This window comes from Electrophorus electricus, chromosome 25 (assembly GCF_013358815.1).
Source record: "Electrophorus electricus isolate fEleEle1 chromosome 25, fEleEle1.pri, whole genome shotgun sequence".
Classification (NCBI taxonomy): domain Eukaryota; kingdom Metazoa; phylum Chordata; class Actinopteri; order Gymnotiformes; family Gymnotidae; genus Electrophorus; species Electrophorus electricus.
Genome location: NC_049559.1, coordinates 9721231 through 9730999, shown reverse-complemented (window position 1 = coordinate 9730999; position 9769 = coordinate 9721231). Strand labels below are relative to the sequence as shown.

At 40.5% G+C, this 9769-nt stretch overlaps 1 long non-coding RNA gene across 1 annotated transcript; it reads left to right on the top strand.

Annotated features, from left to right (window-relative positions):
• The first annotated feature begins 6500 nt into the window (after window positions 1–6500).
• LOC118240792 lies at window positions 6501–9769 on the top strand. The gene is made up of 3 exons (XR_004775627.1): window positions 6501–6545; window positions 7693–7840; window positions 9531–9769. It is a non-coding gene; the product is annotated as an uncharacterized LOC118240792 (long non-coding RNA).

The window sequence follows — 9769 nt, the reverse complement described above, 5'->3', positions numbered from 1 at the left end:
AGTGACTCTGATCAAACAGGTGTGACCTGGATCTCGTAGGTGAGCAGCTCAAGCTGTCACTCAGTCAGGCCCACTAGCCAAATGAGCAACAAGAGCATGAGTTAACCAAGACAATGATTGCTGTTTTGCGTGGAGTCTGGAGCAGGTACGAGGTGCACCTCAGTCCCAGATCTGCAATGCTGGCCCTTGTCCAAGGCACAAATTGGAGGAGAAGATTCATGTGTTTTTCTTTGGTCCGCTGAGTAAGTGGGATATTCTGCCCGAGTAAATGGTAAAAAACAGATGCAGTGAAGGTTGAGGGCCTGTCACATAGCCCATTCTAAAAGGGTATGAGAGAAAGAGCATTCTTTGCTGGCTTTCCAGCTGGGACTTTCTTCTGCGTACTACTCCTAAATCACTTACTCATTCACGAAACCATTCTTTTTTTTTTGTCAACTCATTCTCACACTAAATTTTAGTGCCCAACCCCAGTCACAGAAGTCTTCTCAAAACAGGTCTTGAGATTTGTTACACATAATTTGTTACACATTGTTACAAATAATGCAAGAATCCAATACACATTGTTATGAATGAAACAAAAATTAACATTACTGGAGGAAACAAATCTGTAAAACATTAAACAGCTCATTAAACAAGGGAATACCACCATGACTGCGCAGAACAAGGGCATGATCCAGCAGGAGAAGGCACCTTCCCCCAATAATGCACACACCCCCATGTGCACATGCACATTCTCACACACACACCAAACTCAATTAGCCATGAGCGTGTTTGCCCACCAAACAACCTGGCCTCGGCATCTGTTTCTTTGTTTGAATGCAGGGGAGAGTAGACAAGGTCTGTGAGAGAGAGAGTGGGAGAGAGTTGGGTTGGGATGAGAGAAGGGTGAAATGTCACCCTTTTTTCAAGTGTCTTTGCTGGATATAAATGACGAGCAGTGTTAATGGCACGTATTCTTTTGTTTGCTCTGTCTGTTGTGGTTTAAGCTCACTCTCACAGCCAAATATGGATAACGTGTCGAGGACTAAAAATGAATATCAAAGTAAAATTAGATAAAGTAAACAGGTTTTAGGGAAAGGAAAGTTTGGGTTTTAGGTGAATTAGAGTACTAGAATCGCACTAAAAACACGATGAAGTGAACGAATTTGCACTTTTAAACTGTAACACAGTTTTTGATTGTTGGCTAGGAATGTGTTCAGCTACAATGCCTCAAATTAACCCATCTCATAAATGTGGTGTGTAGTGACATGGTAGTTGGCTGGCCTAGTTGTTCATATGTAAACATTTGTACAGTTTAGGGTTTGTTATGTCAAATTAGCAAGAATAGGTTTGGTTGCTGGGGGCGCAGAGGGTTCAGGGACTGTATGGTCAGTGGTGTCTGTAAAGCTCTGTGAAAGCCACCTCCCACGCAGTAATAGCTCTCCTCTGCCATAGAGCAAGCAGCCGTCCATCACCATAGGAACCTATCCTGGGACACCCCATTAGGAAGTGAATTTAATATGATTCTCCACCTCAAAACATTACTTATCTAAATATACACGCATGTGGCCACACATACACATATTCCGAGCCACATGACAGTTCAACCAAACATTTAGGCAGACGTAGTTTTGTTAAGGATGCTGAAATGATTCAGTTAAAGTTATTTAGGTTGTCTCTGTTCACTCAGATATTTGCACATATTGTGTGTATGTGTGTGGTCTGGCCAGGGTCCCCCATGGGTCTGATGTTCTCCAAGGTCCTGTCCCTGCTGGGGAACCCTGACTGGCTGTTCCACACAGCAACAGTAAAACTATTGCCGTGGTGACTTAAAGCTGTCACTCAGGAGATTTAGGAGTCCCAGAGGCCATTTTAAAACCTTTACTTCGACAGTGGAGGGTTCTTTTTCTGTTTTTGTAAAAATAACCTAAGTGTGTGCAGGTATACCTGCACAAAGAAGTGCATATTATATTATTATTATTATTATTAATACAGAAGTGCCATATTATGAAAAACAATAATGATCTATTTAAATATTTTATAGAAACATATGCATGAATACCACAATGCCCCTCATCCTTCCAGAAAGAGTTAATAATTCATATTAGTATTAAATATACCATGATGGAAAGAGGGTACTCAGCACATAGCTAAGATTAGCATTTCAAACATAACAGTTTAACTGGAAACACCCTCTGTAAGATAGGTACATTTATACATGGGTGTGATTCAGCAGTGATTTTTAAACTACTGGTTAATATGGCAAATGCGTCATTCTTATTTATGTGTAAAACTTTGTAAATGCACCTTTAAGAAATCACAGAGACAGATTATGTGAGAGTGTGTGTGTGTGTGTGTGTGTGTGCGTGTGTGCGTGTGTGTGTGTGTGTGTGTGTGTGTGCAATGAGTAGGAGGCTGATGTAGTTTGCAAAGCAGTGTTAGTTTACCCCTCCCTCAGACACATACACTATGCATCACTGTCATTTTGTTCATTTATCTTTTTGCTATTTATCTAGCAATAACTGTGCAGTCAATTGCAGTTATGTATTCTGCATGCCACAGCTAAGAGATCCTGTAATAGATTATTCCAGGATACATTTTATTGTCATCTGTACACAATGTCAGGTCTCTTCAGAGTGAGAATAATTTGTATGAAAGCGTGCAAGCATGTCTGACCATATGTATCCGTGTGTGTGTGTGTGTGTGTGTGTGTGTGTGTGTGTGTGTGTGTGAGTGTATGTACAGTGTGTGGGTGAGATGTGTGTTTAGCTGTAAGCGCTTAGTCAGGCAGCTGGCTCAGTTCTCTCACCCTAATGCTCCTCCACGCACACTGCCCATAATCCTCAGCCTCAGTCAACAACCTGTAACATTCCAGCCCTGCAGTGGAGACAATGACATCATCTCTCTGTCATTACCTGAAGCAGAGCAGACAACATAGACCCATCAAACAGGTGCCATCTCCACTGTGATACAGTAGGATGCCTCTTAGGCCTACGTTTTCCTACAGACAGCCACAAATATACCTTATATAAAAAACACAATAAACCCAACAGACGTTCATATGCTCCTATGCTGCAGGCTGTGCAGCCTGCACGCGCAGAATCTGAGACTGTAGTGGCCCCATTGCACTCTTGGGTTGTTTGTGATTGGATGTATGTATGTATGTGCAAACTTCTGTTACAGCCAGGAGCATTCTCCAAACCATTAATTATATTGTAAGATGTAATTTGACACAGAAATTTGGAAAGGTGACCAACATGCTCATGTTAGAAGCAACACACACATTCTAATCTTGGACATGTGAGTGTGTGTGTGTGTGTGGGCTCCTGTCCTATGGTGCGCAAGAAACAGCTGTCAGAGAAGCGTGGAATTGGCTGTCAAGCTCCATTTAGGCCAGACAGATTATCCCCTTTTTTTTTTAGTCTTCCTCCTCCAAGACACACATACACACACAAACACGTGGTCGAACACAGTCATTGTGTTTTGTTAGTTAAAGCAACACATCTCCCAAAGTGTTAATTCTGCTAACAAATGAAAATAATCTTTCCTAAATGTTACCCAACAGCTTTTCATTTATCATTAGCATTTTAGGGATGAAACATTATTATATTTCTTTCACCAAGCTTTTAATTTCTATATCACTTAAAGTTGTCACATATTAAGACGAACATGTCCTTGTTCGAATGTGGCATACCCTAAAACGCAGGACTGAAATTGTTCCAGTTGTGGTGGAGAGAAGACACAGGCCAGGTGTTTGTATAAAACCATTCATGAATTAACTGAGTAGCGAGTGGCATCACTCTTGTGGCATTACCCTTGTGTACTGTCATCTATAGGAATATGGAAATATCAGTCCAGGAATAGAATTTGCATCTGGCCTTACATTCCTTATCCATGATATAACCATGCAAAGCAATCACTGAGCCTCATGGCTTCCACAAGATGGCTTCCCGTGCCATTAAGATCCTCCACCTATGTTTAACAGTTGGCAAGAGACTATCATAAACATGCCTGGATGGAGGAAAGTTAAAACATGACTCTTCAGACCAGACCGCTCATCAGACCCCACATCAGACCGCTCATCAGACCGCTCATCAGACCGCTCATCAAACCGCTCATCAGACCGCACATCAGACCGCACATCAGACCACTCTTTCAGGCTTCCTGCTCATTACATCCAGTTATATACTGCAGAGGTCAGTATGTGGTTTTGATTTTTAAATAATTTTACACTTTTTGTAATCTAACCTGAACCTGCAATTTGGACATGAACTATATGTTCTCTTAGGAATTCTCTTAGTGGGCTCATGTTGTTTTAAAAGTTAACATTATTGGTTGTCAGACCTATTTTACAGCTGATACATTCAGATGGTACAGCTGGTAGAACCTAATACAACTCACCCGTGAAGCTGCTAAAATTAGAGATTGTAATTGAGATTTAGTTATTTCCAAGGTAATGTAATTTTCATAGACATTATATTGTGATATATTTATCCTTATGCATAAAAATGTAACTGCACATATAGGCAGACAATGTGCGTTAGAGGAAAAATGAGAGCTTTGACCATTTCACCTCTCACAGACCTTTTCTAAGAGACAGCAGATTCACACCACACAGCTGTATGGGATAACACTTTCCCATGCAAGGCTGCAAAGTAGACCTCTTGATCTGTTTGTGTGTGTGTGTGTGTGTGTGTGTGTGTGTGTATGTGTGTATGTGTGTATGTGTGTATGTGTGTGTGTGTGTGTGTGTGTGTGTGTGTGTGTGTGTGTGTGTGTCTGTGTGTGTGTGTGTTATGGCCATTCTTTGGATTCAGGTGTGTAGTATGGTGTTTACCCACTTGCCCTGGTTCAGTGGTCTGGTAAGCATGTGACAGATCTGACATTTTGATGTGATGTAGGATGAATTCTGACTCCATATAGAGTCCATATAATTTTTGGTGACACATAACCTCTTCATTGTGGCTATGCCAGCATCTTACTATGGTTCCATTGGTCCAAAATGATGCCTTTGAGGAGACTGAGAAGAATGAGAGAAAAAAAGAATGAAAGAAGATGTCTGAATGGAAAATGCTAAAGAACATGTGAAAAGTCAAATGTGTGCATGTGGAGGGAAACACTTTAACCAAGGAAATTTTGTTGGACTTTAAATTAGCTATCTTAGAAAGGCACAGAAGAAATGACATTATCCTTATGATGTCACACTGACAGGTGAAAGGTCAGCAGCTATCTTGGATTAGATAAACATGCCAGGACACCCATTCTCACACCTAGAAACCATCTTAGGAGCTCCTAAATCCTGTATACTGCAGAAAAAGCAATGCAAGTAGAGCAAATCTGCAACTATATTCTCCTCTTGCCCCAAAGGCAAATATGTGTATTATTTTATCTTGTAATTATACTTATATGTATCTCAGGAATTTCTAGACACAAGGAAACCAAAGGGTTTTTTTGGGGGGGGGGGTTTCCAAGACTTTTCCACAAAAAAATCATATTCATACAAAATCTGCAAGCCAAAACATAGCTGAACACACACACACACACACACACACACACACACACACATTGTAGATAATAAAATTGGCCACTTGGAGTAGAAGGGGGATTCTTCGTGACATGGAGGTGAATGCTCAGCATGTTTACCTGGGACAATGACACTCCATCACACACACATACCCACAAGATCTGTGTTTGTGCACGTGGACGTAAACATAATCAGCAATAATCCACACAGTGGGCAGCCGGTTGAAGCTGGGGGTGCTGTCGTTACATAGCCTGAGTGGCGCAAGAGCTGTGGATGAAGAACGGGTGGAGATTAAAGTGTGTCCGTGAAGATGGCGCACGGTGCGAGTGGCATGTCCTCTTCATGGCAGGCATTTGTTGTCGCTTTAATTTCATGCCATAAAAACACCGGAGGTTTGCCAAGACCCTCCACTGCCAGTATCTGTGTGTTCCTGATAACTGTTAGGGAAAAACAGCTGACGTGGAGGTACTCACCAATGTAAAGAATCTCCCACAACACCAGCTTTTACGTCTGATTTTATTTTTCTCTCACATTAGAGTCGTTGTGTTTAAAAGATGCTATCTTCAAATTTCCGTCTGTGCTGTATTTGTTCTGCTGGTGGTCGATCTGACCATCCTGCTGTTGCTACGCCAAACAAATCCTCTTTTACTTTTACAGCCTCTTTGTCTGTGTTGTATTCATGCAGTCAACAATGTGCTTATTCAGCACGGTCCCACAGCAGGAGCTGCGCTTCATATCAGAATAAACTTTGTCTTAAGCAAAGACTCAGCGATATATGTGTATTTGTATTTCACACAACTGGCAGGACATTATGCCATGTCTCCTTATGATGCTGAATGTGTGAAATGATGCCAATAGGTTGCTCTCTAACGTATTGTACATATTTTTAATAAGTAGACTGATATGTTGGACTGCTCTCTTTTTAAATGTTATCTTAAAGTGCCACTTCTGCAGAGCCTAAGTGAGAGCAGCCTTGTTTATGTTTGATCATTCGCTGGGGTTTAAGCCATGGGATGCTCACAATAGATGGAACAGTGCTGTGGTGAGTATGGAGCACCAGTAGAAAAACTGGATCAGAACAGAATTTAAAACCTGCACTATAACTTTAATGAAGTGTTCAGATAATGATTGCAATGAAATGTTATCAGCAGCTGGAAAATGATACATGTTAGGTTTATACAGTAATCATATTATACAGTAACTGTATAAAGGTTTAGACAGTAACTGTGTCTGCACAACATGACAACTAGCACTGCATGGTAACAACAATAACAACAACAACAACAATAATATATTACATTTCTATAGCACTTTTGAATAACCCAAAGAAGCTTACAAGGTATGACAGAGAAATCACAAAATTAACACAGCAAAAACATAACAATACAGGTACAGGGCACGAAAACAAGAAAAGGAGGTAAACGCTAGAAGACGTAAAGGAACATTACAGCTAGAAAGAAAAAAATAGAATAAATGAATATTTGTAATCCTTGATAAGATCATTAACTAATTTTACCTAACCAGAAATGTCTAATCCCTATCAATTGGTGGTATCCTAGGAAGTGTTATGTGTGTTTATTCAGAAAATAGGGGCCATCAATGATTTAGCCAACAATACTCATTATTTCTCTAATTCTCGAGGTTCTCGGGTAAACAAACACCATAGTTACTGCAAGAAAATTAAGGCAAACAAGAACATAAGAATACACACACACCCACAAACACATAAAATGTAGTACTCCACTTAATAGATGGTCAAAGCATGCCAAAGGCCATAGTGCAGGGGCTCTGGTCTTTCTTGGTTGTCAGTAGTTTGGACAGAGGCTAGGGTAGGCAGTTTATGCGGGGACTCAAACAGTACTGGAGTCATAATGGCACTTGAATTCCTGGCAAAGTGAAAGAGTCCTGGCAAAGAAAGATTTTCCATCTGCTGGACAATGTCTTACCCTGATGTATGAGAGCACACACACACACACACACACAAAATCTGTACACAAGCACTTAAACACACACACACAGCACAGCACAGGTGCTGTAATGTGCTTCAGGCAGGTGTGAGGGGGTTGGGTTCACCTTTGACCCCAAAGTAATCACTTCATCTAGCTGTAGTAAGGTCAGTAGTAAAGTTAGAATGAGCTCATATATTTTGAACTTAAACATTCTGTTTTGTCAATTTCTCCTCCTGTCAGATTTTATGTTCAAACTGTTACAGTTTCAGCCTTCTGGAGCTTCAGTAAGAAAACAGGCATGAACCCATGGCTGTAATTCATGTGAAATATTTGCACACATAAAAACAAGACCATGAAACAGGAAAAGAATATGGAATTTGACTAACAGGTAAGGAGCCTCAATCACTCAGTCTGCAATGAAATTTAACAGCTGTGTGCGCTTGTTCATAACCTGTGTGTCTTTGGAGGTCTTTAGTTTGCTGTGAGAACCCACACCTATTGGTAAGGAAAATACACAACACATGCAACCAGAATTCTGAAAAATGAGAGAGAGAGAGAGAGAGAGAGAGAGAGAGAGAGAGAGAGAGAGAGAGAGAGAGAGAGAGAGAGAGAGAGAGAGAGAGAGAGAGAGAGGGGACTATGTCAGGTTGTGTGAACAGAGAGAGTCAAATGTAGTAAAATGTAATCAGTTTAATAGGGGAATTTCAAGATGTAGTCGTAAACAGGCAGAGGTCAATCCAAAAGAGGCACTGGGCAAACAAATCCAAAAGGGAACAGGCAAGAGAATAATCCAACAAGCAGGCAATAATCCAATACAGCAAAGAACAGTAAACCATGGCTCTGAAACATAAGGCAGGCAAATTTATATTTACATTTATGGCATTTAGTAGACGCTCTTATCCAGAGCGACTTACAAAAGTGCTTTGTCGTTTACTCATAGAATACATACTAGTACAGTACAGTAGGTTAGAGTCCAAGATACCAATGAACTAGAATACTGTAGAATACAGGCATGAATGCTGATACTTAGAAGTACAAAATACATAAGGTCTATCTTAAACAATGATAAGTGCAATAAACAATAAGTGCTAAAGTTTGTTAAACAACATAAACAATACCCTACAATAAGTACTAATGTAGTCAGTTAATATGGGAGCAAATGAGACTACATGGAAACAAAAGGGCTCATATAAGGAAACATATTAGGGATAACAAGACACAGGTGCTGCTAATAATCAGGAGATTGGGAACACACAGGAGGCTTATGGGAAACTTAGTCCACTGTAGACGGTGTTCTAGCAGAAGGCTATATTTATGTATGTCAAATATATCTGAATGCTTGCTGAAAGCTAGTGTAAGTCTACTTCTAGTATGGTTAGTGACTAGGCAGTCTACATAAACTTTATTTTACTACAGTTTTTCCCCCATCATTTACAAATTACACCAGCATCCAGTTGTACTAGAATATCAGAAAGAGAGAGCAGTTTCATATGGATCTAATGGATGACAAATTTATTCATTCATAGTATGCATTTGATCTCTAAGGACTGCCAGTTTCTAAGACAGCAGAATCACATTAGATTCTGACTCAGTTTATTTGCAGTTTACTTGCCAATAATATGCCTCCTATAAACAAAAAGATATAATGGTATTTAGTTGTACTGACATAACACAGTATATAGATCCCAACTGGTTTGTTTCAGTAAGTTTTATAAGTTGGCAAACTCAATATCTGTTGTCCAAATCTGTTTTGCCTGTGGTGGACAGACACTCACACATGGATGGTAGACAGGTTAGAATACTTACACAGTGTACAACAGGAAAGTCAGTTTACTGCCATACTACAGCTACAAGAACAACCCATTCCACACACACACATTCCATGCACTGAATCTCAAACACACAAGCATGCACACACTCAAAGTGGTGTCCACATAGAGAGGGATTAATTGGGATGATCAACAAACACAAAACCTTCAGAAGTTTCCATTCACCAATGGACAGACTGCCATAACACACACTTATACAATACATCTTGTTCTCTCGTCTCATCTTCTTTTCACTTTTTCCTGGTAAAGGTCACAGTGATCTGCAGGCTGCAGGCAAGAAGATCAGTCCAGACTTCTCTATTCCTGTGACAGATTCCAGCTCCTCCTATGGGAGGCCCACGCATTCCCAGGCCAGCTGTGAGATATAATCAGTCCAGCAGGTCCTGGTCTCCTTCTGGGTTTCCTTCCAATGGGATGTGCCTGGAACAGCTGTAGTGGGAGCCAACCAGGGGGAATCATGAGATGCCCAAACGTCTTCAGTCATCACA